At 45.0% G+C, this 22,499-nt stretch overlaps 1 protein-coding gene across 4 annotated transcripts in view; it reads left to right on the forward strand.

Annotated features, from left to right (window-relative positions):
• The first annotated feature begins 431 nt into the window (after nucleotides 1-431).
• The window catches only part of Tbl1xr1 (TBL1X/Y related 1), a 146,380-nt gene continuing 124,312 nt past the window's right edge, over nucleotides 432-22,499 (forward strand). For 3 of the 4 annotated variants that reach the window (XM_021636558.2, XM_021636559.2, XM_060378130.1), the window contains exon 1: nucleotides 1,418-1,738. The gene's annotated coding sequence lies outside the window, so the exon portion shown is untranslated. Of the gene's footprint in view, nucleotides 740-1,417; nucleotides 1,739-22,499 lie in introns of those variants that run through there. The other variant, XM_060378128.1, reaches the window with a different exon arrangement.

Consider the following 22,499-nt stretch of genomic DNA (forward strand, 5'->3'; position numbering starts at 1 on the left):
ACCAGGGGAGAGATGTTGACCTTGACTGAAAAGACAAAACAAAACAAAAACAATCCAGTCTAATTATGGAGTTTATTAGGCAAAACAGAGTCTATGGAGGTGAAAGTTACTTCAAATGATACTTTGTTTGAAAATTTATGTTTGAGGCACTAAAGACAGTGCTTGACAGGAATATACATGTTTCCAATATTTTGACAACTTGAAACCGAACCTCTCACCCAAAAAGGCTGCAAAATACTATTTTTAAAGATAGTAAGTGAAAAACAGAGCTTCAAGTTATATGTTAGCATTAAAAAGAAGGCTGCCTCTTAATCCCCAGGTTTCTGAAAGGCTCCAAAGTCACCGCACTGTTTTAAAGTATGTCTCTCTTAAGAAACAACAACCCCCCCCACCCCTCTGCGCTCCCGCAATCACATTTCGGCATCACTGAGCAGCCAGATTGGACTTCAGAAACCGCCTTCACGTGCCACACGCATGCAGAAAGTAGAGGGGACGAACTCCCGCGGACAGCACGCCAGGGCGCACACTTAGGTGGACAGTCCTTCGGTCTGTGGCTTGATTTCCGCGCAATGGGAACTGACCGAGCAAACCTTCCAAATAAGACCCAGCAGGCGAGTCCCACATTTGGGCGCACAAACTCCCATCACAGCTTAGCGTTGGCACCAAAGCCCTCTCGCCGTCTGCGCGCCGGGACCCCCAGCCCGCCGGTCAGCTCCCAGCAGACCGAGCACCTTTCCAGGTACGCTTCCGAGCAGGCGAGTTTACGCGCCGGCGGAGCGCGCGGCGCCCAACACGCGAAGTCCACGCGGGAAGACCGCACCGAGCGCCCTCCACCAGCCTCCCCGCCCCGCTGAACCGCTCCGGGCGAGGGGAGCCGAGCGCCACCCGGGCGGCCCCGGGACAGCCCGGGCTGCGGGCTCTGGGACCGAATGTGCCGCGAGCCCGGCCGCCAGCGCCGCCGCGAGCGAGGGAGGGCGGGTGGAGGGAGCGCGGAGCGAGCGGGGAAGCGGAGACGGGAGACTGGAGCCGCGAGTCTGCCGCCGCCGCCGCCCCCACCGCCGCGCGGCCCCGCCCCCCGGCACGCCCCTCCCCCACCGCGCGCTCCTCCCCTCCCCTCCCCCTCCCGCGCCCATCCCCTTCGAGCGTCCCTTCCCCCCTCCCCCCAGGCTCGGGCTCCCTTCCCCCTCGCCTCTCCTCCTCCGGGCTCCCTTCCCCCTCCACGCTCCCTTTCCCTGCCCCTCCTCCAGGCTCCCCTCCCCCGCTTCTCCCTCCCTCCCCTCCTCCTCCGGGCTCCCCTCCCCCTCCGGGTCCTCCTCGCTCGCTCCCCTCCCCCTCCCCGGCGCGCCCCTCCCCTCCCCCACCCCGGGTCCTCCTCCCCTCCCCCTCCCCCTCCCCGCTCCCTCCTCCCCGCGCGCCCGGCGCAGGCCGCTCGGGTTTGTTTTGCTGCGCGGCCGCCGCCGCCGCCGCCGCCGCCGCCGCGGGCCCGGAGCTCATTTGTGCCTGGCTGGTCCCCGCGCTCCCCGGTGCCGAGCCGGAGCCGTTGGCCGCTCGCGCGCTTGGCTCTCTCCCTTAGTAACAGCTCCCCTCCTGCCTCGGTGCTGCGCCCTGCCCCCGCGCCCCTCCCCCGCCGGACCCGCCGCCCGGCTGTCAGCGCCCGCACCCCAGGGCGCCTCGGGGTGCCGACGGCGGCCAGGAGGGGAGCGCCGCGCGTCCGGGAGGGGACAGCGTCGCCCAGCAGGTGAGCGCGGGCCGGGGGCGGCGGGCGCCGCGAACTTGGCCTGGGAGCGGGGGAGGGGCGGCGGCGCTCACGTGCTGCCCCCCGGCTCGGGGTGGACCGGCGGCGGGAGGCGCTCGGCCCGGGCGGGCGGACGGACGGACGGGCGGGCGGGCGTGCGGGCGCCGGCTGGATGCGGGGCCGCGGCCGCCCCGTGTTTGCCTTTAACCGGGGGAGCCAGCCGGGCTCGGGATGGGCGCCCGGGCGCGCGGGCTGCAGCCGCCCGGTCGCGCTCCCCTCCCGGCCGCGGCGCGCGGGGACCCCGGGCGGCGGCGGGGACCGCGGGCGGCTGTTGGGGCGCGGGCGGGGGAGGGGCGCGGCTCGGCCTCGCTCGCTCGGGACGCGCGTGTGGACACCTTGTGCCCGTGGGCTCTCCAGAAGGAGGCCCTGGCCGCAGCCTTGGTAAAGTTGGGTCAGAAGTGTATACAGTTGGCAAACTTATTGCCAGCTTCCTGGTAAGTTTCGGGGTGGCACTGGCACACAAGTCACATTATCTTCTGACAGTATAGAGGCCACGTTGTGAGTGTTTGCTTGGTGACTTCCTCCTTGCAACCGATTTCTTTTTTTTTTTTTTTTTTGGAACAGGGGCAGACTTTCATCTAAGTGTAATTCCATGTTGAAAGGCAGCTCGAGGGGAGCCTTGAATGTGTTTTTAGAGTGTTCGGTAATTTTGGAAGTTCTCAATTTGGATTAAATTTAGGTTGTGAAAATGGTCCGTTCTGTGTAACATTTGGGTTGGGTAGGTTTTAGGAAACACTCTCTTTGTTAGGTTACCAAACACTGAAAATAATTTGGTGATCGCACAGAATTGTTGGAACGTATCTAAGCATTACATTTCCTCAGAGTCTGAAGTTTTCCTAAAACCTTGGACTTCACAGGCCCCTGGGTGAAGGGTTTCCCTACCTATGTCATGTACAGTTAATTAGGGAAGTTCACAGTTGCCTTTCTTGTTTCCCATAGAAGAACCTTATGCTGCTCTAAACATGTTAAATAAAATATGGTGGGTGAAATGGTGTTGTTTTTAGTTTGAATCTTGAGATCCCCCACGAGTGTAAAGTAACTACCCGCCACCCCCATCCCCCTCCAAATCACTTGGGATAATACAAAGGCCCTGTCAAACTGATTTAGTTTAGTTAAAATGATTTGCAGTATCCTGATGAACCGTTGAAGGTAGTGAGTTTGGGGTTTCCCTGTGTGATTCATGTTCATTTTTGTTAAGTAAGAGCCCTGCTTATTGGAGTACTTCAGTAATCCCGACTTCCTGGGACTGTGTGTTCTCACCACTTTAATAAGTTTATAGTCTGGGGAAGTAGGGCATCTTTATCTCCACAAAAACACTGTGTATCAGTTGGATTGAATCCTGTGAGCTAATGGCAAACTTCCCAAATTACCATTGAGAGTTCTAGAAACAGTTGGCATTTACCTATGGGGGAGGGGAGGCAGGACGCCACCGTGCCTGAAAGGAGTTAGCCCTGTGTGCGCTTAGCTCCCAAGGAGAGGCTTTTCTGTGGCCTTGGAATTTTTCTATTAGTTTTGCTGTCCTGCAAGGCATGAAGTCTGTGATCACAAACACTAAACACTTCCTTCTTTTCTTGTTTGAATAGAGTCAGATCTCTAGAATTTAGGACAAATGCTAACCTGTGGGGGAAGAAAACAATGTACAAAGTTAAACAACTTAATTAATTTGTTAATGACTTCAGAATGTTTGCACCTTGACCCTCCCTTTGAAGCACACTTCTAATCTGTCCATGTTACATAGGAAACTGGTGGGAAATGGAGCAGTTTCTTAGTTTGAATTTTTGTTTTCTTTTTTTGGCAATACTGGGAATTGAGCTAGAGTGTCTCCAAGTTAGCCAAGTGTTCTGCCACTCAACCCAGCCTTGAGATTCTATTCTGTATTGACTTTTGTTGAAGATCCGTTAAACATCTTAGCTTTTTACATAAGCCTGAGAACCTCTTTTGATACTTGTAGTTTCCATCTAATTAAGGTGTTTGCAAGACTGATTATCATAATACCTGTCTGCCAAGGGAACAAGAAATAACTGCTTCCTGTGACCTGGGAAGCTTTCCAGCCAGTGAGCAGAGAGGGTAGCTACTGCTTCATAAACATGGATTTCTGAAAAAAAAGGTGTGTGACATTTTTGGACCTTTGAAGCTATAACCTGTTGAGTAAACGTGCTAGTTCACGTACAGTGATAAAGTGTAACTATAGTGTGGTCAGATGGTGTGGACAAATGAATTTCCCCACACAGTTCCTCCTGGGATGGTTATTACGGACATTGAGCACATTTAGATGGAGTTAGTAGAAATAATTTGTTAGGTTTGTTACTTACAAACAAACAGAAATACATTGGAGCTCAGGGGGTAGAGATGGCAGACACGTTGGCGCTGGTTAGGACTGTGTTTTTCTAGTACCTGTGAATTTGATTCATTTTCAGAAATAATATTTATAGTGTACATCCCTGAAGTGGGAAGAGAGAGCTGTGAGCAGAGACATTTACATTTTGTCCTCAGACCTTCCCTGGGGCTGTGTAGCAAGGAATCTCATTCACTTTGCCTGCTGAACTGCTACCACCACCAGGCTTGTGTAAGAGCTGATTTTCATGAGGTTTGAGCACTTACCGCCTTTGGTGTCATAACCAGTAAGAGTACAGTTGTCCTCTTACCAGACAGCCAGAGGGACGGACTGCCTGAGCCACCTCTAGGAGGTGTGAGGTGCTGCCTGTCATCTAGACTGATCCCCTGTGAGGACATGGGCAGGTCCTCAGAAGGTGGCGGCTGGCCTTCTTTCTGACCCTTCTTCCGTGCTCTTTCTTGATGGTCTCCCTGCTGCTTTGGCAGGCTTGGTTTTCTGATTTCCTGACAGACCTTGTGTTTCTAATAAGGTTGCCCTCTGAGGTTCTTCTCAGGTGATGGCATGGGTGGGTGATAGTCTAGGAGTTCTACCATCCTGCTTAAGCCTTTGAACTGGCTGCTGAGGTCTAGTGCCTTGTCAGCTGTTGTGTTTCCTAATGTTAAAGGTAGCCGCCAAATACCAGCAGCAGAAAGAGAAAATGAAGAATAGAAAGCCAAGTGTGGCCAACAGCCCTCACAAGTGCGCATTTGAAAGCTCTGAACAAAGGGCCCTGCATTTTGTGAGCAAGGGTTCTTTGGGGTAACTCCTTAGTCTGTCCCCTAAAGGCTGGTGTCCTTGAGGGCTTTTAGTTCTTAAGCCTTCACTTTAGTTTTCTGCCTTGTATCAGAGAATTGAGACAGTGGAGTGGTAGGATGTGTCGTGCCCAGAACTGTGTTTGACTTGCCAGGCATTGCCAGAGTGTCAATGGGTTGTGAGGTGGTTTCCTTGTATTACATTTTACATCCTGTTACTGCTTTCAGTGGGTGTAATGCCACCAAAGCCCATGGCAGGTCTGTTTCCATAGTTCCTGGGCAACATTCTTGAAATAAAGTTAGCGTAATTTATTTATTCTCAAAGTTGTGATGGAGGCTGGCGCATGAAGAATTAGATTGTATTGTCAACACTTCCTCGGCCTGTCCATTTCCTTGATCTGTGTGGTTACAGGGCAGAGGGTTGGGGTGGGTGGGGTGGGACTGTTTCTGTAGCTTGCTTACTGTCTCTTCTGATGCTTGCTCTTAGGCTTCAAACATTTTTTAAGTTTTTAAATAAAAAGGAATTCTTGAAGCTGAGTCCAGTAGGACTTGTGACCTGCCTTACAGGTGGATGTTTTTTCTGCTCTCTACCCTTGACCGTTTGTACTCCGTGTCTTCAGCTGTCAAGACGGCTTTTCTCAGGACTTCTTGCTCAGGTCTTAGGCCCATTCTTTTGTTTTGTTTTCTACCACGCTCAGCTCAGCAGTACTAGTGCTGTGTGTCAGGACTATACTGGTGCGTTGACAAGTCCTTGTGACAATTTGAGCAGCTGGTACCCTAAATTTAACTGAGGAGCAGAGGCTCAGGTAGTGAACGGCGAGAGCGGAAGCTTGAGCGCACTGTGGCTTTGAGGCCACTGTCTTCTGGCCTCAAGACAGGAATCCAGGAATGTGGGAGAGCTTTAGGTTTGGTCCTTGCATTGATGTTCCTGTTTTTCTGAGCAGATTTGTTCTCTTATCTACTGTAACTACTGATGTCTCATTTGTTTAAGGTACTGATTTTTATCAGTTAGGTTCTTCCCTGGAAAGTCCAAAATGGTTGGCTCTTTCCAAGTGTTGTGAGGTCATGGGCTCCCACATGGCTTTTAGGGCTCTTTTCTACGGATTCCACTTTCCATGCCCCTCTTGCAGCTGGACTCTTGCCTGCCTCTCAGATTCCTTACCTGCTGTCTCTGTCTTTGTTTTACTTGTGACCTTCCTCCCCCACTGTTTTTTTTTTTTTTTTTGCCTAGTTTCAGCCTTGTATCTTGAGAACTCTCTTTTGCAGCCATGACATGTTCACCTCTGATTCCGTTGCATTTTGTGCATGCAGCAGTCAGTCCCCTTTCCTCTTGCTCTTGCTTTGCTTGTGGATGTAGGCCATGGTGTGCCATTGAGAGGTGCTGTGCCTCCTGAGGGGAAGACCTGTGTTCCTCAGGGAATTTATCAAAGTTGTTGGCATTGTAGCAAGAGCTCAAATATTATTTTTACATAAAAATGACCCGTGTTGTTTCGGTGAGCAATAGTATCCGTCCCTGTTCCATGATACGCTAGAATCTTCTTTCTGACATCTCAAGCTTAGTAGTATTACAGACATGGGGGACTGCTCTGTTAACTCAATTTTAATGCTGCTGGAGTGGACAAGGGAAAAAAACTTGGTTCATTCTTAGTATTTAGTGAAAGTGGGTAGGTTTGTCCTTTTTTTTTTTTTTTTTTTTTGAGACAGGGTTTTTCCGTGTAGCCCTGGCTGCCCTGGAACTTAATCTGTAGACCAACGGACTGGCCTGGCAGAAGATTCACCTGCCTGTGCCTCCGAAGTGCAGGGATCAAAGGCGTGTGTCACCCACCACCTGGCCAGGGTTGTCCTTTTAGCTAGAATAGTAGCTGCAGTATTAAAGGAGAACGTGATTCCGCTTGTCACCCACTCAGCCTCATCCAGCTGCACACACGGTGTCTTATCTGAACTCCCGGGAGTTTTGGTTTTTTCCCTTCATATTTTAGCATGTACATTATGGGATCTTGAGTCTGAACCTGAAGGTCATTTTTGTTTCATGTGCACATTGTACCATAGCATAAAGTGATTTCATGTTTTAGTATTGCCTGGTTTTCCAGTGTCTTGTCATCTGAGGTTGGGGTTGAGTTTGTGTTTGGGTCTGGTTGATGGTAAGAAATTTTTGGAGTTTTGGAGCATTTCAGATTGTGGGCTTTCTAATTAGGGTTGTTCAACCTGTGTGTTTGCCAAGTATGATGCTTAAAATTTCAGAATTTGTGTGTGTTGAGACAAGATTCCAGGCTTATTTTGAACTGAGTGTAGTTGAGGCTGGTCTTATTTCTTTCCCATTTCTGCATTGTTGCTCTTTGAGGTGTGCTATTATGGCTGTTGCTTTCTTTAAAACTGTAAAAGACTTCCTTTATCTTTCTTTCTTTTATGCATCTGTTTTTTTGGAGAGGCTCACTGTGTATGCAGCCTCTGCTGGTCAGGAACTTGGAGCAGTCCTGTCTCTGCTCCTGAGTGCCACTATCATATCCCGCTAGAAAGTAGTGTTTTTACCTCGGCCTTTTCATTCAGGCTTTCCTTGGCAGTGTATGTACCTAAATAAAACTGGGTTTTTAGCTTTCTTTGGTTATAACATTCTGATGAAGACTGGAGCTTGATCTGAGCCATAATATTTAACATACCAGCATTTAACACAGGACTGTCTATTCAGTGCATGTGGGTGTAATTTACTGGAAGGACTCTGTCTTAGCCATCTCCTCTCTGAAGGTTTTTATGGCATAGTGGTACTGTTTTCATTCTAGTCCACCAGAGTAATTGACACCGAAGGTAACTAATTTGATGTTATGTCCTTTCAAAATGTTTAATGTAGAGTTTAAAAATGTGTGCTTTCCAGCATGATTTTGAGTTGAACAAAATGCTGCTTTGAAACTGTGGCTCAGAACGAACACAAGGCGTGCCCTAGAGCTGGGAGCATTAAGGTGAAGGAAGAAACTGCAAAGAGGGGGGGTAAGGAGCACAGGAGGAGGATGGGTATTGAATGGGCACCAGACAGTGCAGCCGTGGAGTCTGCTACTTGTGAATGTCCTCCCTGGGTTTTCCTGAGGAGGTAGAATGTAAAAACCAGAAGAGAAGGTGGTGATGAAGTCAGAGATGATCATTCCATCAACTTAATAGAGTATTTTCTTCCTGTGATTTTGAGACAGTGTTGCTCTGTAGTGCTATTTGACCTTGCGCTCCTGACCTTCCAGCCATAGCCTCCCAGCCAGGAGATACAGATGTGTTCACCAGGTCTGGCTCCATTAACTATTGACACTTGCCCTTCTTCCCACATCTCCTCCTGCCCCTGTCTCTCAGATGCTGGGATTGTAGGATGAGACAACATGACTGGTGCTTTTTCTGTATTTTAAGTAAAGTCGTAGTTCAAAATTTTTATTAGTACAGTGAACTTTACTTTTTAGGAATTAGATGTTAATTACAAGATTCTCTCTTTGTGAGGCAGAGTTCCATGCTGTCCCAGGATGCCCTCCTGCACATCTAGCTGAGGATAGTGTTGGACTTGTGGGTTGACCTCCAGCTCCTATTGCGTGCGGGTTACCAGAGTGCTCTGGACGCTCTGTGTGTGCGCCGCTGGGGCTGGTGGGATCCAGGACTGCACTTTCACTAGGCTAGCACTTGGTTTCTTTTTTCTTTTGCTCTGAGGTCAAAGGTATTAGTGCGTTTTTTTTTTTTTTCTTTTTCTCTGTGCTCTGGAAGGCAGAGTGTTGGGAAGAGGTAATCAGTGACGCTTTAAGAAATTTACAGGTTTGTGGTTTTGTTACTACTGTATGTTTGCTTGAATGGTGGCAGCATTTTAACATGGAACCAGTGCTAAGTCATCAGCTTTATTTTGATTTTTAATGATAACTGTTGTAATTTTTACATGTATGGTGTGTGCACTCCCACAGTTGCTGCATGCCTGTTGAGGTCGACTTCTGGGAGTCATTTCTTTTCTTTGCATCCTCATGCAGTTGGGTGTTGTGCTCAGGTCTTCCGGCCTGGTGGCAGGTGCCTGTTCGCCTGTGAGGTATCTTGCCATTCTTTTTATTTTCTTTTGCAGTGCTTGGGATTGAGCCCAACAGATGATAAACTCCTCTCTCCCCAACCATGGGGAGAAATAATTTAGCTTCTGTAAATTTATATCAAGGCCATTAATGAAATACTGTCAAAAGTTTTCTCACTCACTTAGCTCATAATTAAGTCAGTATACTCAGTATGTCACTTCTGTTGAAATGTGAAGTCTGTCAATTAAAATATTAAACATTTATTACATTTATTTTATGTGTGAGTATGTGTGTATATTGTATGTATGGGGGTTAGAGGACAAATTGCAGCAGAGTTTTGTCCTTCTATTATGTAACCCACATGATCAGACTGAGACTTTTTGCCAGTTCCAAGTCTGTTGTTTTTGTTTGTTTGTTTGTTTGTTTTAGAGACAAAGTCTCATGTTAGCCCAGTTGGTCTTGTTATAGCTCAGGATTGTCTTGAACTGATTCTGCTGCCTCCCAAATCCGGGATTGTAGGCATGTATCACATGCCCAGCTCAGTTAAGACTTTTGTACAATTATGCGCTACCCAAATATGTATTAATATTGGTTACTGGGGTGGGGCACAGGCGGTGGTACACATTGTATGGAGGTTGGGAGAGAATGTGGCTGTCAGTTCTCCTTCCACGCGGGTCCTGGGGATGGAATTCAGATCTTCAGGTTTGGTAGTGTTCCTGCTGAGCCATCCTGCCAGACCTCAGTTAAGCATTTTAAAAAAATCTTTTAAGCTGGTTGTGGTGACCTATTAATTCCAGGGAAGTTCAGTGCCAACCTGATATAAATCCAGTGAGACCTTATTTCAGAAAAGTAAAACTGAAAAGGAAAAAAGAAGTTTTAGTCTTTTAATTTGGATAATTGAAGAGGGAAAAAGCGAGCCAGGCAAGGTGGTCATGGTCTGTAATGCCTGAGGTCAGGATGCTGAGAGGGAGGTTACCAGTTCAAGGCTATCCTGGGCTGTGGCCATCAGTTAGGGAGACAGAGCTGTTCTCCTACCTTTCCACCCAGTTTCTAAAAGAGCTAAATACATTTATTTCTGGTAACACTTCATATTTATTACTCTGATTCACTGACAGAATTAGAGCTGTTACATGATGAGGATTGTTAGAATGTTTTTGTTGTTGGGTTTTATTGTTTGTTTGTTTATTTGTTTATTGAGTCAGGGTTTTACTATATACAGCTCTGACCAGCCTGGAATTTGTTTTGTCAACCAGACTGGCCTTGAACTCACAGAAATCTGCCTGTGTCTGCCTCCTGGATGCTGGGATTCAAGGCCTGGGCCACCACTCCACATGTTGGTATTTATTGTAGCTGGGTGTTGTTTAAAGTTGGTAAATAAAAATAAAGTTGTGGTTGTCCAGCAAGACCTAAGTAATCTTATTTCAAAAGCAGTGCTTTGTCAGAGGTTTGGGAGTCAGGTGAAAGCCTGTTCTCTTAGGCTGCTCCTTGACTTTAGTGTTGTGGTAATCTTTGGTTTGGAAGGATTTGTGTCACTGTGTGGATTCTGCACGGCTCTTACTATGACATGTCAATTGTATTGACTCTGCTTTTGGCTGTGATTGCTGTCACTTACAATTGTGTTACTTGTACTTACCCATTGGCAGTTTAGACCTTGTGTTGCCTTCAGTAATTTGTGTACCTCATATTCGGCTTCAGCTGGAGCAGGTGGAACACTGTTCATGCTAAGGTCTGCTGCACTGATGAGGGGTCAGCTTTCCCAAGGCAGTGCCCTCTGTAGTGACTGGGGGCTGCATAGGGTCTGGCAGCAGACTCCGCCTCTGCATGCTACTGTGCAGAAGAGCTGGCTCCCGGTGGTGCTGGTTTGATTCCTTTCACTCCTGTTTACCTGTGGATATGTTTGTGAGATCATGTGGCTATTACAGTTGGTTTCCACACCGGGAAGTGGAAATAAAGCATAGTTCTTTGTTCGATGACTGACTGAAATGAGAATGCATGTAGTTAGTATGGTGCCTGGCAAAAGGAGTTCCTCAGGTAATGCTAGCTGCTTCCTAATGTCCTTTAATAATTAAAGAACATTATGTGTATACTAAGGATAGGTCTGTGCATGTGAGTCCAGTGTCCTCTGAGGCCGGGGAAGGGTGTCTGGTACCTTGGAGCTGTAGTTACGCATGGTAGTGAGCTGCCTGATATGGTGCTGAGCGTCAAACTGATCAGTGAAACCTTCTCTCTAGGCTGCTGGCCTTTGGGAAGTAGCAGAAGCTACAGATGTGTAGCTGAGGAGGTTGGGCAGTATAGAGTTTTGCAATGTTTGAAGTATGTAGGTTTTTTGTTTTTTTGGGTTATTTATTTATTTTGATTTTTGGTTTTTAATTTTGAGGCAGGTTCCCATGTAGCCCAGGTTGGCGTGTAAATTCCATGTAGTGCAGCTTGACCTTGAATGCTTGATAGCCCTTCCCAAGTTTTGAGATGACAGGAATGTGAAGCCATGCTTGCCTCACATGTGTTGCTTTCTGTGGAGTTTGGTAAGACTGATGTTTTCAGAGGAGGGTTGCTATCTGAATAGGTAAGTTGCACTGCTTTCTCTAGACCTGGGCCAGCCATTTCCTCGGTATAAGTGAATGTCATGGGAACTATGATATGAGTGACAGTCACTGAAGCCTGGACAAAACAACGCGGGTCTGTGTGTGAAGTAACGGAAATAAGTGAGCCCAGAGGGTTGTTAACAGGGCCACAGTCGTCTTCTGTACTTTCCTGTTTCTTTTAAGAAAGAAACCCCATGTGTGTTTGTGTGTCTGTCTGTGTGAGGGGCCCCCTGCTGAGTGTATTTTGAGGTCAGAGGATAACTTTGTGGAGTTGGTTCCTTTCTTTTACATACTCTTCAGGGATGGAATTTAGGTATCCGGCATGTACCTTTACCTACTGAGCCATCTTGCCAGCCCTTGTTTGACTCTTTAAATTGTTTGCCTTACGCAGGGTCTTTCTTCCTCTGTAGTCCAGGTTGTCTTTTAACTCAAGGCAGTCTTCCAGGTAATGGGATTACAGGTGTGGCCATCATGTCAGGATTTTGTTTTCATTTAAGGACATTTCTATATTTTTATTTTATATTTTAAAATAAAGAAATTTTCTTTCTGTGAAGGTATGGAGGGGTTGTTACTCTGTGTATGTAGTCCAGGCTGGCCTCACCCCCCTGCCTTTGCCTCAGCAAATGCTAGAATTACAGGCAAATGCTATCATGACCAGTTTAAATTGACTGGGGTGCAGTCAAAAAGATGTTTGCCATGCAAGTATGAGTGACTGGAGTTTGGGTCTCTAGCACTTACATAAAAACGTGTGTGTAGTGGTACGTGCCTAAATCCCAGTGTCGAGGTACAAGCAGAATCCGTGGAGATTACTGCTCTGGTCTAGCCTTATCCATGAGGTCTTTTTTTTTTTTTTTTTTTTTTTTTTTTGTGGTGAGAAAACCCTGCCCTGTTTTTAAAAATGAGGTGGATAGTGACCAAGAAAGATACTTAGCATTGACCTCCACATGCCATGTACGCACTTTGCCTATCACACGCAAAACATTTATCTTCCCCTTCCCCAGGAAAAAAAGTTTTAAAAAACCTTTTTGAAGTTTACTTTATTACATCATAGTATTTTTATATTGTATTTTGATTGTATTCCCCCTACTCCATTTCTGCACCTGACACATTCTGGATCTAACTCTTACCCTACCTCCAACCTTACGTTCTCCCTGTCTCTTAATTTACTCCCCTCCCCCCAGTCCAGCTTTTGCTGCTGCTGTGCACATTGGTGTGGTGTCATCCACTGGAGCATTTTTGACGTACTCTTAAGTAAAACTGACTCCTCCTCCCGGAAGCTATCAACTGTCATTGTCAGCTTAGCTAGGGGCCAGGTCTAATGAGCCCCTCCCTTTCTGCATGGGATTGTTGACTGGTCTTGATAATTGTGCAGGTCCTACACAAGTAACCGCAGCTGTTGAGAACTTATTAGGATACTGGTCCTGTCATGTAGAAGACACAGTTTAGCCTAGTTCTCCTGAGCCTCTGGTTCTTAAAATGTTTTCTTACCCACTCTTCCTCCATGTTCCCTGAACCTTGAGAACACAGGTAGGACTGAGTACTCCACAGATCTTTATATTTTGACTGGTTGTGCAGTAGCTATCGTCCATTGCACAAAGAAGCTTACCCCGTGAGACTGAAAGCTGTGGTGCACCAATATGTATATAGTCCATTTTAGCAATATGATAGTAAGAATATCACTCCTGGGCTTTAGAACTCTGAAGCCATGGGTTCTTGGCCAAACTTACAGTGCCACACAGAAGTTTCTTCCTGTGGAACTGGCCTTGAAACAAAAGAAAAGAAAAGCCATTGGCTACCCCTGTAACATGAAGTGCCAGTGTTATTATTATAGCTCATGGGGTTCACAACTGGGTAAGACTTGCTGACTTTTCTTCTTCAGCAACCTATGTAGTAACTATGAAAGTGAGCAAGCAGGGAAAAAGCTTCCCAGTCATACCAGCTTCATATCTCCCTTCATGTGACCGTTCTTTTCAAAGCTATACATTTATTATAATATTTAATAATTATTATTTTATTATTCATTGAACTTGGGAACTATGAGTTTAAATATAGAAATACAAATTTTTACGTTTATGAGTTTAGAACCAGTATTTAGAATGGGCTGGAAGGAACAAATCCCATTTTGACTGTTGCACCAAGCCATGCAGGCCCTTCTTTTTTATAATTTCCTGTTCCTTTAGGTGGGTAACTTTCCTCCCTACCCCAAACTTCTGGAATAATGACTCATGAGATTCAAAATATATTTACAAATGCGTAGGCCATATAGCTAAGCTCTTCTCTGACTAGCTCATAACTTAAAATAACACACTTACGCGAGTCTACATTCTGCCACAAGGCTGGTTTCCTCTCCTCAGGTACCATGCGTCTGTCCTCACATCTTCCCTGGTGAATCTCCAGGGCCTGACTTTTCCCCAGAATTCCCTCTGCCTGCCAGGTGACCCACCTTCTATTCTTTCTTATAGGCCATACATTTTTTTTTAATGAAAATGTTGCATCCATACAACACACAAGATATTCTGTCTACATTTCTCTCCTTTTTGGGCTGCTCCTGTGCAGGGCTGGCTGCCCTGATATGCCTTCTTTGTCTTTCTGTCAGATGACTCCAATAGTCTTGTAGAAACACTGGTAGGCTGTTCCCTTTGCTCTGACAAAGTGGCATAGAAATAATGTCTACAAGTTGAAAGGGGCCCCCCGCCCCTATTCTGAGACAATAGTTTATTATCTTTGAAAAACATAATATTGGTCAGTGAGGTGGCTTAGTGCCTGAGGGTGCTCACCACTGAGACTCAGCCTGAGGTCAGTCAGTAGGACTTACGTGCTGGAACGAGAGAGCCGATGCCTCAAAGTTGTCCTCTGACATGCACATGTGCCCTGTGGCTCTCCTGGGCCTACGTGCATATATGACATCACACACAGGTATATGGTATAATTTAATGGCTATGGTGTGAAGCTGGCTCAGGGTTTAGCTGTCAGTGTGCATAGTGGGAAGAAGGCTGCTGAGTGAGTTCAGGAATAAAGAAAAGTTTGGAAACATTTCATTTACCAACTTCCTTTCCGTTATTTGCAAAGTACCACATATATCTTATGGGTTTAAGTAGAGTGGAAAATTGAGGACAAGCCCAAGAGAACAGTCCAAGGTGTGGAAACCGGGAAGTTCTGCGGCTTTATCAAGAGTTGCTCTGGCTCCTGCACCCTCCCCTCCCCTGTCTGCTTGTAAATTGGAGAGCTCAAGAGCTTAGCTGCTCAGGAGGTTGCTGAGTTCTTTGTTTTGGGAGAGGGGGTTGGCTGTCCATCTTCAGTTATTTTTTGTTTTTGTTTTTTCTTTTTGGAGAAAGCCCCACCCTGTATCCTGCTGGCCCGGAATTTGATATGTAGACCACCCTGGCCTCATACTTGTAGTTATGCCTGCCATGGACTCTGCCTCCATAGCACTGAGATTACCCAGAGGGCTCCAGGCTCACGTCTTGTTCAGCAGCCTCATGTATTTTTTGATTCTTTGAGGTTTTTGTTTTTCTACCTGAAATTGAATATTTTTCTCATGAGAAGTTAGCCACTAAAATTTTTATTAGCATTTTTATTTGGATTGTTAATTTTTGTAATGTTTTGTTATAAAGTTTTATGGGTTTTGAATGTCTGTATTTCTGTTTTAAATTGCTGTTGTCTTCAGCATTTGACTTCACATACATTGAAGTTTTCCACCAATCTGTTGCTTTTAGAATGTGTAGCAGAAAGCACCTTTTGTCTGTTACCGCTCACTGTGGAGCTGCTCATTGATGTCGGTCACCTTCCCTTTCTGTTTCCTCAAAAGGGCCACAGTCTGTAATCTCAGCCAGGCAGGGTAAGGAGGAGGGTTGCAACGAGTATCCAGCTTGCGTCCTGAGTCCTGGATAGTCAGGGCTACGGTGAGATTTGGTCCCCAAAAAAGTCAACCAAAAACCGAAAAGGCTGAGTGGATTACATTTGTAATCCTAATACCTGGAGGTGGAAGCAGGAGGGTCAGGAATTCAAGGCTGGCCTTGGTTACAGAACAAGTTCAAGTTAGTCTGGGCCACATGAAACTGGGACCCACCAAACAACAACACAACACAACATCGAAAAAGCAGCCTTAATTACTAAAACCGAAAGCAGGGCAGTTACTATTTAGTTTTTGAGTACTGCCTCCCCCTTACTGCACATCTCTTATTTCACAGTGACTCCCCCGCTGGCACTGCCTGGCCAGCCCTGGCAGCTTCAGACTCAGGGATGTGCTTGCTTCTGCCTCAGCTACTTTGTTCTTTGTCTCAGGCTCTGCCCTGGAATTGGTATGTAAAGTAATGCCCATCCTGTGTGACTGTCTATAGGTCCTTCATTACTGTTACCATTTTACCACAAAAAAATCTTCCTCCATTGACACCTGGCCCCCCTGCATAGTTCAACGTTATGAGAGCAAGAATGGATTCTGTTTTCCTCGTCATTTTCTCCAGTACCTAGAACAGGACCTAGAGGTGTTTAGTTAGTATTTTGATGCCTGTAATTTTTTTTTTCTTGACCAGCTGATAGCCTAAAATGGAGTTTACTCTTACCATAGGATACTGTAACAACTCTTTAAGAAGCCATAAGGTGGGCTAGAAAAGGTTAGATTAAATTGGTGTTTTCATAATGTTTGTAGCTAGTTCTTAGTAGTTGAATCATTCTGGGAAAAAATAGGTAAAGGGATAGTTGAATGTACTGATACTAACATTTGTGCTAAGATATTAGTTTTTAAAAAGTTACATTTCATTTCTTTCAGTCTGTATATTTCATCATTCCTTAATAGGAATGGGCTAAATATCAGTTACAGTGGAGTTGAGGAAACTTTGCAGTTTACTTTCAGCTACATTTACCTGAGATGTGGAGGTGTCTACGCAGATCTACTTCTTAAAGCTAGCAGTGAGGCAGAACTCAGGTGAGCTGTGCTATAGAGGGCCAAAGCAAGCTTTTAAGACGTGATTTTAAAAAGGCCCTCGTTGGCATACGTATACATCACTCTTACTGAATTACCCCCCTTTGGGAAGAGCACCAGGCCAGCTGGGCTATCTGTATAGCCAGAACCAGATCTGAGTACCACGAATGTCGTGACCACAACAGCCTAGCTGTTTTCACTCCTTCATAATAGTCCTTTACCTACTTGGAAGTAGAATGACAGTTTCTGAATTTGGTGACTTCTTTACTTTTACTAGGAGCTCCCTTTAGGACTCTGATCAGTGTAGCTTGGGAAGGGGCACCATAATTGTATTAGAATTTGTTGCTTCCAAGTGCTGGAAGATGAGCTTGGGGATTGGCGTGTATATATATATATATTTATATAGGTGAAGGCTGGCCCTTTAGTCTACTTTGTATGTCACTTAAGATTGGTGTTTACTCAGAAGTGGCATGTGTCTCAGTACACCTGCCACCCAGCTGTTTCAATAACCTAGGGTTATTTTCAGTCTGTAGGCAGTGGGGTGCTGATGGGGACTGCCCTCAGAATGAGCTCCACCTCAGTAGGATGTGATGGCACTGAAGGTACTGAGGGAGGGCGTCAGTTCTTTATGCAAATATCTGATATTGTAATTTCTGAGGAAGAACATCTAAGATGTATTCTATTTATTTCATATGTGTGTGTATGTATTTCTGTGTGGGGGTTTGCACATGAGAGTGCAGACACTCATGGAGGCCAGAGGCTTCAGACCCTCTTCTGGAGCACAAGTTAAGCTGCCTGACATGGGTTTTGGGAAGCAGCCTTGGGTTTTCTATATGAACATTACATGCTCTTTATTCTATATTTAAGTAATCTCAGTGTATCACAAAATGGTAAGAAAACACTCCCCTCACCAAAGTAAAATGAGTAACTTGTGTACCTGCTCTGACCTAAGCTACTTAATTTCTTTTCCTTCCTTTCTTTTTTCTTTTTCTTTCTTTTTCTCCTCTTCCTCCTCCTTTTTTTCCCCCTCTTTATCCTCCTCCTTCCTTCCTTCCTCCTTTTTATTTGAGACAGGGTTTCTCTGTGTTGTCCTGAAACTCTGTAGACCAGGCTGGCCTTGAACTCACAAAGATCCACCTGCTTCTGCTTTGCCTGCACTGCCCAGCTATTCTTTTTTTTTTTTTTTTTCTTTAAGTTAGCGGTTTTACTCTGTACCCTATGATGGCCTACTCCCTCTTTAGCCCAGACTAACCTCAAACTTGGGGTGACCATCTTGCCACCTTCACCTTACTGCTGGAGATTTGCAAGGTGAGTCATCACACCTGGCTGCCTCTTGAATTTTATTTGCTTCATTCTTACCATCCCGGATTCTGTGGATTGTTCTCACCATCTCATTACTCTCAGCCCTTTAATTACATATATGACTTAAACATGTTGATCAGATTACAAGGAAGATGAACGGTACTGATAATTTCTCAGATACCTCTGTTAAAATTGACTTTAAAGGAAAACTCATGACTAGCTGAAGAGAATCTGGTATTAGTTCATTTCATGAGGAGTGTAGAAACATGAGTCATATCCTCTTAGATTGTAGAGACTACTAAAGAAATACCAACCAAACTAACTCAGGATTAAGGATGATTTTTTTTTTCCTCTCATGCATGCTTGGCAGGATGGTTTTGAAAATCAAAGCAGTGTTTAAGCATTAAGGTTTCGCCTTGCTCTGTGTACACATTTTAGAAACATTGTATTAAATAGATAATTTGAGAAAATTCTCTTTGAATTTGTAATTTTTAAAGCAAAATCACTTTGAGTTTCAGGAGATAGCCCCTCTACCTACTTGATAGTCTGCACATGTAAAAAGTATTTTGTAGTAGACAGATGTGAGTGATGTGTGAGTGCTAAAGGGGGAGGAAAAGTAGGTGTTGGCATGAATGTACCAGCTTGATCTTTTTTGGCAAGTGGTTTAGTTTCTGTCTAGCACAAGGTGTAAGGTGACAGGAAGGAGCAGAAGGCTGGAAGCAGGAAGCAGGGGAGCTTCTGCTCTGCCAGAGGGCAGTGTGTGTGTGTGCGTGTGTGTGTGTGTGTGTGTGTGTGTGTGTGTGTACCTGAAGTGGAACAGCAAGGATTCAGCCCTATACCTAGTGTGAGGTAGGGAAAAGACACTTAATTCTGTACAGAGTAAGGAAGTTCACTGTGTGGTTGGATGTGCAGGGGCACAGATTCTGGCTGTATTGCTACCTGTGTTCGGAAGTCTGCAGAAAGCATTGGGATCCTACCAGCGTTCGTTGGATATTTCCTGACCCACCATGCCCCTCATTAACCTCAGTGGATCACAAAGTAAAACAAAAAGAGGAATGTGGGAAAGGCTCCTATAGGGAAGAGCTGGTACAGGTGGGGACTTGACAGGTGGGAGTCAAGAGGGGATGGAGTTAGAGTGGTCAATTCATTATATACAGCTATGAAATTATAAACAAATACAAGCAGTGGGGAATGCAGGAAATGGTAGAGAAAGCTCATTGCTGGCTGTGCTCCCTGGCTTACACTTCACCTTGGTTTCTAAAGAGCAGGGAAAGAAAGACTCATTGGCTTATGGACAGAGCCCAAGTGGAAGAGAGTGTAGGACAGTGATGATGCCTTGATTCACTGCTTCACTCATTTGAGGTCAGCCTCCAAAAGCTAGACTGAGCTGGGAACTGATTCTAATGGATGTAAGTGTTACTGACTTCTAGCGTAGTCACTTCAGAAACTTTTTTCTTTCTTCCCTTCCTCCCTTTTTTGAGATGGGGTTTCAAGTAGCTCAGAATAGCCTTGAATTTATTTGGTCTGTAGTTGAGGAACTTCCTGCCTTCATCTCCCAAGTGCTGGGATAACAGGCTTGCTACCATACCAGTACTTTAAAAGTCTGTTTTGTTTGTTTTTTCTTTTGGAGTGCTGGGTATGAACACAGGGTTCTTATCCCTGAGGCCAGTGCCCTTTCTCAGAGCTATACCTGTAGCCCTTTGCTAAAGTTTTTAATTTTTTCCCCTGACTTGTCTTCTATCCTTGATTGTAATTACACACGCTTGTTCTCTAAGTTTACTCTTGTGAGTTTATTTTATTTTGTGACAGTTTTAGATCTGGAGTAAGAACAGTTGCAGAAGTAGGGTAACTTTTCTTTGTACCTTTAATCCCCCTTTCCCAGCTGTTACTTGCATTTCCCGTTTTGCCCATTGGTATCTGTCTGGTGTTCCAGGATATCACACTGTGTTTTCAGTCTCCTTAGACTCCTCATGTCTTGGTAGCTTTCATTCTTTGTTTTCACTATCTTGACAGTTCTGAAAAACATTTGTCTGTATGATTGTCTTTGATTGTACTGAGGCTGTATGTATTTGGGGCCATCTCAAATGAGACCATCTGGGTGTCTTAAGATGATGCTAAAGTTGATTGTTTGATTCTGGTCCTATGTCCAGGTGTTGTCACTGGGAAGTGATTGTTCTCTGTGTCCACCGTGGGAGCTCAGCTCATACAAGATCCAGCGTTCAGTTTGTGTAAAGCCCTCCAGTCAGCTTCCAGCTCAAAGAGAGAATATAACTGTGGGCAGAGATACAGATGACCCTTTCTTTTTGTAACATTTTTCTTAGTAGCTTCAGCATCCACAAGAGGTTTTTCCGGGCAGTGGTGGTGGTTTGGCCCCACTCCTTCACACAATAGTTGTCCCCCATTATAAGAGATTGTTTCTGCTTGTTTATGTAGGTTTTATTATGTCGCCCACTCGGTCATGCCTGTGTGGTCCTGTGTTGATTTCTTTTGTCCTTTGGGTTATAATTTCATACTTTTTCTAGAAGCCTGTTCTTTTAAAATTATTTTTATTTTTTAGTTTTGGTTTTTTAAGACAGTTTCTCTTCGTAGTCTTGGGTGTCCTGGATTTGCTTTGCAGACCAAGCTGGCCTCGAACTCACCATGATCTGGTCCACTTGCTTCTGCTTCCTTGAGTGCTGGGACTTTAATCGACTCAGGTGGTGTGCACCACCACATCCAGCATAGAAACCTGTTCTTTTCTCATGGCTCCTGCTTTTGTTTTTGTTTTGTTTTTTTGAGACAAGTTCTCACCGTGTAGCCCTGGCTGTCCTAGAATGTATTGCATTGACCAATCAGGTTGGCCTTCAACTCACAGAGCTCCTCTTCCCTCTCCGTCAGTGCTGGGGTTAAGGGGGTGTGCCACCACACTGCCACTTACGCAGTCTTTATGTTTAAGAGCACATTACCTGTGGTCTCCTTTTAGCACTTTGAGATACAGTAGTATCCCAGGCTCACCGTGTGTGTCCTGTTCCACACCCACCATTTCAGCTCTTTCTCCAAAATTTCCCGAGTCCTTTTATTTGAATTATAAGACGTTTATTCTGTCCGAGGAAGCAAAATTAAACGAAGCTAATACAGAATCATATTAAGTTAATACTGACAGCTTGCAAAATTCATTGTTGTGTTTTTGTTGGCTTTAACTTTTTTTAAAGAATTTTTAATTTTTAATCTTGTGTGTGTGTGTATATATATATTTGTATGTGTGGTATATATATGTATATATTTACATGTGTGTGTTTGTGTGTGTTTGGTCCGAGGTCGATATTGGGGCTTCTCGCTCACTGCTTCCTGAATACTGGCTTTTCATGTGCGTTCTAGGGGTCTGCACTCCCTTCCTCATTTATGTGTCACTCTACCGTCTGTGCTGTCTTTCTAGGCTTTAGTTTTATTCCTTAATATTCTTAATATTTTCTTTGCAATGTCTGTTACACTAACTGAAACATGATTTGGTTGTTTCTCATTCTGATTCTGAATGTAATGAAGTTGTATTTTTTAAAAGCATAAGTAATTGTAAAATATTTGAATTTTTTGTGGCTACACAGTCATTATAATTTTAGATTTAGATTTAAAAGTCTTTAAAGAGGTTAGTCTTCACAGGCTTGGCCTCCACTGACATGAGCATGTGAAGTGGTGAAATCTCTCGTGCGTATTAATAAGCAGTCTTATCCAAGAAACTAACAAAATAAAATGGCTAACCAGCTGGAATGGAGTTTTCATTTTGATGGGATATATACACTGTGTATATAATTGTATAGTCAAATTTTAGGAATTCAGACATCCTCAAATAATAAGAAATGGTAAATTCTGTACATTGGCTGGGGAGTAGGAAAGCTTATTGCTAGTTGTGGGTGGCTGGGAGGATGGTTGGTTGGTGTGGCCAAGCCAGGCTACATTGCTGGATGCCTCGTTGCTGGATTGTGCTCACCTTTCTTCGCCTACTAGAGATACCACAGTCGATAAAGATTGCTATTCACGAGTACCTAAAATAGCTCTAAACAAAAGAATAGGAGTTTTAGACTTAATAGGTAAATTCAGAAGTAGTTGGAATGTTATTTTATACATTTAGGTCATTTTAAAAAGTGTGTTGAAACTGTGTTAAACATTCACAGTTTTGTAGACAGAAGGGCCTGCTGGACACCTGTGTGCAGGGATACCAGGAGGCAGGCAGGCTGCTCATTCAGTTCAGTGAGCTGTATTCTGGAACATTTAGAAAATTATTATTTCTCAATTTCTTTCATTTTAACTTGAAGTGTATTTTTAAAAATTTTGTCCAGCCATGTGGATAGTTAAATACGATTTTATAGAAAAGGATTCATGGGTTCTGTGTCTCATTGAAGAAAAACAAATGAGATCCTCATCAAAAGAAAAAAAAGAGTATCCTATGTGTTCTTTTTAATTTAATTTAAATATAATTACATTATTCTTCTCTCTTCTCCATTCTACTCCTTCCCCCACCATTTGTGTCCTTTGTGCAAATCCACAGAGCTCAAGTGGCAGCACCGGGTACCATGTGATGTCCCAGCAGCTTCTGAGAGGAGGCCAGAGGGGTGGAGGGCCGCACCCGCCTCAGAGGAAAATTGGAAGCTGTGGCATAGGTGGACAAAGCTTGTTAGGAAAGAGAGCCGAAAGTCCCCATCATGTTCCTTCAAGAGGAAGAGTGGGAGAGGGACCCCAGGGCCCAGATGTTTCCTAGTTAGTTTTTTAGTCTTGTTCAAAAG

The sequence above is a fragment of the Meriones unguiculatus genome, chromosome 2 (assembly GCF_030254825.1).
Source record: "Meriones unguiculatus strain TT.TT164.6M chromosome 2, Bangor_MerUng_6.1, whole genome shotgun sequence".
Classification (NCBI taxonomy): domain Eukaryota; kingdom Metazoa; phylum Chordata; class Mammalia; order Rodentia; family Muridae; genus Meriones; species Meriones unguiculatus.